This window comes from Melanerpes formicivorus, unplaced genomic scaffold (assembly GCF_026170545.1).
Source record: "Melanerpes formicivorus ecotype bairdi unplaced genomic scaffold, bMelFor1.0.p_v2 SCAF_728, whole genome shotgun sequence".
NCBI classification, from domain to species: Eukaryota; Metazoa; Chordata; class Aves; order Piciformes; family Picidae; genus Melanerpes; species Melanerpes formicivorus.
This window is the reverse complement of record NW_027143080.1, coordinates 13,426-20,000: the sequence shown is the minus strand read 5'-3', so window position 1 is coordinate 20,000 and position 6,575 is coordinate 13,426.

Below are 6,575 nucleotides of genomic sequence, written 5' to 3'. Positions count from 1 at the left end.
CCGTAACCTGCTCTGAAGCATCCGCTTCCCGCCGCGGTTCACCCTCCACCCCCCCCGCCGCACACGCAGCTGCCGCTTCCCGCCGCCTCTGCCCCCCGCCCCGGGATCAACCACCCGCCGGGTCCAGCCGGTCCCGGTCCCGGGAACCTGCTCCCGGGGCCAGCCGGAGCCACGCCCCCTCCTCTGACGCTTCCAGCTGCCGCCTCCCCTCCCACCCCCCAAACTCACACTGGCCCTCGCCGGCCCGCCCACCCGCCTACCTGCTTGCCCGCCGCCGCTGGGTGGCGTGCCGGACACTCTCGCACACAGGTACACAGACAGGGACACAGGGACACAGGCACTCAGGCACACAGGGACACAGGGACACAGGGACACAAGGACACAGGGACACAGGCACTCAGGCACTCAGGCACTCAGGGACACAGGGACACAGGGACACAGGCACTCAGGCACTCAGGGACACAGGGACACAGGGACACAGGGACACAGGGACACAGGGACACAGGCACTCAGGCACACAGGGACACAGGTGGCGGGCCGGAGGCCTCTCTCCACTGTGTGGCAGGGGTCCAAGAGCCACCCCAGCCCAACCCAGAGGGTCTTTTGCACCTCTCTAGAGGCCACCCAGAGACCCCAGGCCGCAGCAGAAGCCTCCCCCGCATGCTCTGCAGGCTTCCGACCCACCCCAGGCCGCACCAGAAGCCTCCCCCGCAAGCTCTGCAGGCTTCCGACCCACCCCAGGCCGCAGCAGAAGCCTCTCCCGCACGCTCTGCAGGCTTCTCAGCCACCCCAGGCCGCAGCAGAAGCCTCTCCCGCACGCTCTGCAGGCTTCTCAGCCACCCCAGGCCGCACCAGAAGCCTCCCCCGCACGCTCTGCAGGCTTCTCAGCCACCCCAGGCCGCACCAGAAGCCTCTCCCGCACGCTCTTCAGGCTTCTCAGCCACCCCAGGCCGCACCAGAAGCCTCCCCCGCACGCTCTGCAGGCTTCTCAGCCACCCCAGGCCGCACCAGAAGCCTCCCCCGCACGCTCTGCAGGCTTCTCAGCCACCCCAGGCCGCACCAGAAGCCTCCCCCGCACGCTCTGCAGGCTTCCCACCCACCCCAGGCCGCAGCAGAAGCCTCTCCCGCACGCCCTGCAGGCTTCTCAGCCACCCCAGGCCGCAGCAGAAGCCTCTCCCGCACGCTCTGCAGGCTTCTCAGCCACCCCAGGCCGCAGCAGAAGCCTCTCCCGCACGCTCTGCAGGCTTCTCAGCCACCCCAGGCCGCACCAGAAGCCTCTCCCGCACGCTCTGCAGGCTTCTCAGCCACCCCAGGCCGCACCAGAAGCCTCTCCCGCACGCTCTGCAGGCTTCTCAGCCACCCCAGGCCGCACCAGAAGCCTCTCCCGCACGCTCTGCAGGCTTCTCAGCCACCCCAGGCCGCAGCAGAAGCCTCTCCCGCACGCTCTGCAGGCTTCTCAGCCACCCCAGGCCCCAACAGAAGCCTCTCCCGCACGCTCTGCAGGCTTCCGACCCACCCCAGGCCGCAGCAGAAGCCTCTCCCGCACGCTCTGCAGGCTTCCGTCCCACCCCAGGCCGCAGCAGAAGCCTCCCCCGCACGCTCTGCAGGCTTCTCAGCCACCCCAGGCCGCACCAGAAGCCTCCCCCGCACGCTCTGCAGGCTTCTCAGCCACCCCAGGCCGCAGCAGAAGCCTCCCCCGCACGCTCTGCAGGCTTCTCAGCCACCCCAGGCCGCAGCAGAAGCCTCCCCCGCACGCTCTGCAGGCTTCTCAGCCACCCCAGGCCGCAGCAGAAGCCTCTCCCGCACGCTCTGCAGGCTTCTCAGCCACCCCAGGCCCCAACAGAAGCCTCTCCCGCACGCTCTGCAGGCTTCCGACCCACCCCAGGCCGCAGCAGAAGCCTCTCCCGCACGCTCTGCAGGCTTCCGTCCCACCCCAGGCCGCAGCAGAAGCCTCCCCCGCACGCTCTGCAGGCTTCTCAGCCACCCCAGGCCGCACCAGAAGCCTCCCCCGCACGCTCTGCAGGCTTCTCAGCCACCCCAGGCCGCAGCAGAAGCCTCCCCCGCACGCTCTGCAGGCTTCTCAGCCACCCCAGGCCGCAGCAGAAGCCTCCCCCGCACGCTCTGCAGGCTTCTCAGCCACCCCAGGCCCCAACAGAAGCCTCTCCCGCACGCTCTGCAGGCCTCCGACCCACCCCAGGCCGCACCAGAAGCCTCCCCCGCACGCTCTGTAGGCTTCTGACCCACCCCAGGCCCCAACAGAAGCCTCCCCCGCACGCTCTGCAGGCTTCTCAGCCACCCCAGGCCGCAGCAGAAGCCTCTCCCGCACGCTCTGCAGGCTTCTCAGCCATCCCAGGCCGCAGCAGAAGCCTCTCCCGCACGCTCTGCAGGCTTCTCAGCCACCCCAGGCCGCAGCAGAAGCCTCTCCCGCACGCTCTGCAGGCTTCTCAGCCACCCCAGGCCGCACCAGAAGCCTCTCCCGCACGCTCTGCAGGCTTCCGACCCACCCCAGGCCGCACCAGAAGCCTCCCCCGCACGCTCTGCAGGCTTCTCCGCCACCACAGGCCGCACCAGAGGATCTTTTGCACCTCTCTGGACGCCACCCAGAGACTCCAGGCCGCACCAGAGGCCCCCCCCCCAACCATTTACAGGCTGCAGTGCCAGCCTAGGCCCCGCTGGCAGCCTCCCTTGTCTGCTTTGGAAGGCCTCCCATCCACTCCAGACCTGCCTGGAGGCCTCCCTCGACTGCTCCCGGGGCCCTCGAAGCCACCCTAGGCCTTTCTGGAGGACCTGCTCGACCGCTCGGGCGGCTTCTGACGCACCCTCGGCCATCCGGCGCCCAGCAGCTCCCAGGGCCAGGCACCGGCCTCCCCCTCCGGCCGCCCCTGGGGCCGGGGGTGGCTCGGACTCGGCGCCCCCAACGTGTCGTCCCGTCCCCCCCCCGCCCCGCACCGCCGAACATTCGCTGCAGCCGAGGGCTTGCCGCTCGACGCCTACCCCACCCGCCCAGCCCCCCGCTGCGGCCCGGCGCTGCCCCGGCCGCTGCGCCCCGCCTCTCCTCGCTCCCCCCACCCGGCAACCGGCCGCCGGGCACGGCAAGTCCCAGGGCAGGGAACAGGTGCTGCCGGGACCCCGTGCTGGCTGCCGGCTTCCCGGGGCTGCCCCGGGCACGGACAGGTCGCCCCCCCCGCCCCGGCGAATGTTCACCGAACCGGCTGCCGGCTGCCTTCGAGCACCCCCCCGCCCCCCCGCCACTATCGTCCCCCCCGCCCCCCCTCCGCCTCCGCTGCCGCTTCTCCCCGCACCGCCTCCACTGCCTCCCCCCGCCGCCAGCGAACGAGTCGCCGGATCCGTAGGGTGCCGGGAGCCCGAACGGCGAGCGGCTCCGGCTGCTGCCGGGACCGCGGGGCTTCGAGCCGGTCCGGCCGCGGCCGGGATCCGGGGCCGGACGATGGCTTCCCGGGCCGGTCCCGGTCGCCTCCCGGGTGACGTTCACCGAAGCGGCTGACGGCTGTCTTCGAGCCCCCCCCCCCCCTCCGCCTCCGCGGCCGCTTCTGCCCGCACCCCCTCCACTGCCTCCCCCCGCCGCCCGCGAACGAGTCGCCGGATCTGTAGGGTGCCGGGAGCACGAACGGCGAGCGGCTCCGGCTGCTGCCGGGACCGCGGGGATTCGAGCCGGTCCGGCCGCGGCCGGGACCCCGTGCCGGAAGCCGGCATCCCGGGACGGCCCCGGGACGGCCCCGGTCGCCGGCCGGGTGACGTTCAGCGAAGCGGCTGCCGGCTGTCTTCGAGCCCCCCCCCCTCCGCCTCCGCTGCCGCTTCTGCCCGCACCCCCTCCACTGCCTCCCCCCGCCGCCGGCGAACGAGTCGGCGGATCCGTAGGGTGCCGGGAGCCCGAACGGCGAGCGGCTCCGGCTGCTGCCGGGACCGCGGGGATTCGAGCCGCTCCGGCCGCGGCCGGGACCCCGTGCCGGAAGCCGGCATCCCGGGACGGCCCCGGGACGGCCCCGGTCGCCGGCCGGGTGACGTTCAGCGAAGCGGCTGCCGCCAGTCTTTGGGCCTCCCCCGTGCCGGGGCCGCGGGGATTCGAGCCGGTCCGGCCGCGGCCGGGATCCCGGGCCGGACGATGGCTTCCCGGGCCGGTCCCGGTCGCCTCCCGGGTGACGTTCACCGAAGCGGCTGCCGGCTGTCTTCGAGCCCCCCCCCCCCCTCCGCCTCCGCTGCCGCTTCTGCCCGCACCCCCTCCACTGCCTCCCCCCGCCGCCCGCGAACGAGTCGCCGGATCTGTAGGGTGCCGGGAGCCCGAACGGCGAGCGGCTCCGGCTGCTGCCGGGACCGCGGGGATTCGAGCCGGTCCGGCCGCGGCCGGGACCCCGTGCCGGAAGCCGGCATCCCCGGACAGCCCCGGGACGGCCCCGGTCGCCGGCCGGGTGACGTTCACCGAAGCGGCTGCCGGCTGTCTTCGAGCCCCCCCCCCCTCCGCCTCCGCTGCCGCTTCTGCCCGCACCCCCTCCACTGCCTCCCCCCGCCGCCCGCGAACGAGTCGCCGGATCTGTAGGGTGCCGGGAGCCCGAACGGCGAGCGGCTCCGGCTGCTGCCGGGACCGCGGGGATTCGAGCCGGTCCGGCCGCGGCCGGGACCCCGTGCCGGAAGCCGGCATCCCGGGACGGCCCCGGGACGGCCCCGGTCGCCGGCCGGGTGACGTTCAGCGAAGCGGCTGCCGCCAGTCTTTGGGCCTCCCCCGTGCCGGGGCCGCGGGGCTTCGAGCCGGTCCGGCCGCGGCCGGGATCCGGGGCCGGACGATGGCTTCCCGGGCCGGTCCCGGTCGCCTCCCGGGTGACGTTCACCGAAGCGGCTGACGGCTGTCTTCGAGCCCCCCCCCCCCCTCCGCCTCCGCTGCCGCTTCTGCCCGCACCCCCTCCACTGCCTCCCCCCGCCGCCCGCGAACGAGTCGCCGGATCTGTAGGGTGCCGGGAGCCCGAACGGCGAGCGGCTCCGGCTGCTGCCGGGACCGCGGGGATTCGAGCCGCTCCGGCCGCGGCCGGGACCCCCGTGCCGGAAGCCGGCATCCCGGGACGGCCCCGGGACGGCCCCGGTCGCCGGCCGGGTGACGTTCAGCGAAGCGGCTGCCGCCAGTCTTTGGGCCTCCCCCGTGCCGGGGCCGCGGGGATTCGAGCCGGTCCGGCCGCGGCCGGGATCCCGGGCCGGACGATGGCTTCCCGGGCCGGTCCCGGTCGCCTCCCGGGTGACGTTCACCGAAGCGGCTGACGGCTGTCTTCGAGCCCCCCCCCCCCCTCCGCCTCCGTGGCCGCTTCTGCCCGCACCCCCTCCACTGCCTCCCCCCGCCGCCCGCGAACGAGTCGCCGGATCTGTAGGGTGCCGGGAGCCCGAACGGCGAGCGGCTCCGGCTGCTGCCGGGACCGCGGGGATTCGAGCCGGTCCGGCCGCGGCCGGGACCCCGTGCCGGAAGCCGGCATCCCCGGACAGCCCCGGGACGGCCCCGGTCGCCGGCCGGGTGACGTTCACCGAAGCGGCTGCCGGCTGTCTTCGAGCCCCCCCCCCCCTCCGCCTCCGCTGCCGCTTCTGCCCGCACCCCCTCCACTGCCTCCCCCCGCCGCCGGCGAACGAGTCGGCGGATCCGTAGGGTGCCGGGAGCCCGAACGGCGAGCGGCTCCGGCTGCTGCCGGGACCGCGGGGATTCGAGCCGGTCCGGCCGCGGCCGGGACCCCCGTGCCGGAAGCCGGCATCCCGGGACGGCCCCGGGACGGCCCCGGTCGCCGGCCGGGTGACGTTCAGCGAAGCGGCTGCCGCCAGTCTTTGGGCCTCCCCCGTGCCGGGGCCGCGGGGCTTCGAGCCGGTCCGGCCGCGGCCGGGATCCGGGGCCGGACGATGGCTTCCCGGGCCGGTCCCGGTCGCCTCCCGGGTGACGTTCACCGAAGCGGCTGACGGCTGTCTTCGAGCCCCCCCCCCCCCTCCGCCTCCGCGGCCGCTTCTGCCCGCACCCCCTCCACTGCCTCCCCCCGCCGCCCGCGAACGAGTCGCCGGATCTGTAGGGTGCCGGGAGCCCGAACGGCGAGCGGCTCCGGCTGCTGCCGGGACCGCGGGGATTCGAGCCGGTCCGGCCGCGGCCGGGACCCCGTGCCGGAAGCCGGCATCCCCGGACAGCCCCGGGACGGCCCCGGTCGCCGGCCGGGTGACGTTCACCGAAGCGGCTGCCGGCTGTCTTCGAGCCACCCCCCCCTCCGCCTCCGCTGCCGCTTCTGCCCGCACCCCCTCCACTGCCTCCCCCCGCCGCCGGCGAACGAGTCGGCGGATCCGTAGGGTGCCGGGAGCCCGAACGGCGAGCGGCTCCGGCTGCTGCCGGGACCGCGGGGCTTCGAGCCGCTCCGGCCGCGGCCGGGACCCCGTGCCGGAAGCCGGCATCCCGGGACGGCCCCGGGACGGCCCCGGTCGCCGGCCGGGTGACGTTCACCGAAGCGGCTGCCGGCTGTCTTCGAGCCCCCCCCCCCCTCCGCCTCCGCTGCCGCTTCTCCCCGCACCCCCTCCACTGCCTCCCCCCGCCGCCGGCGAACGAGTAG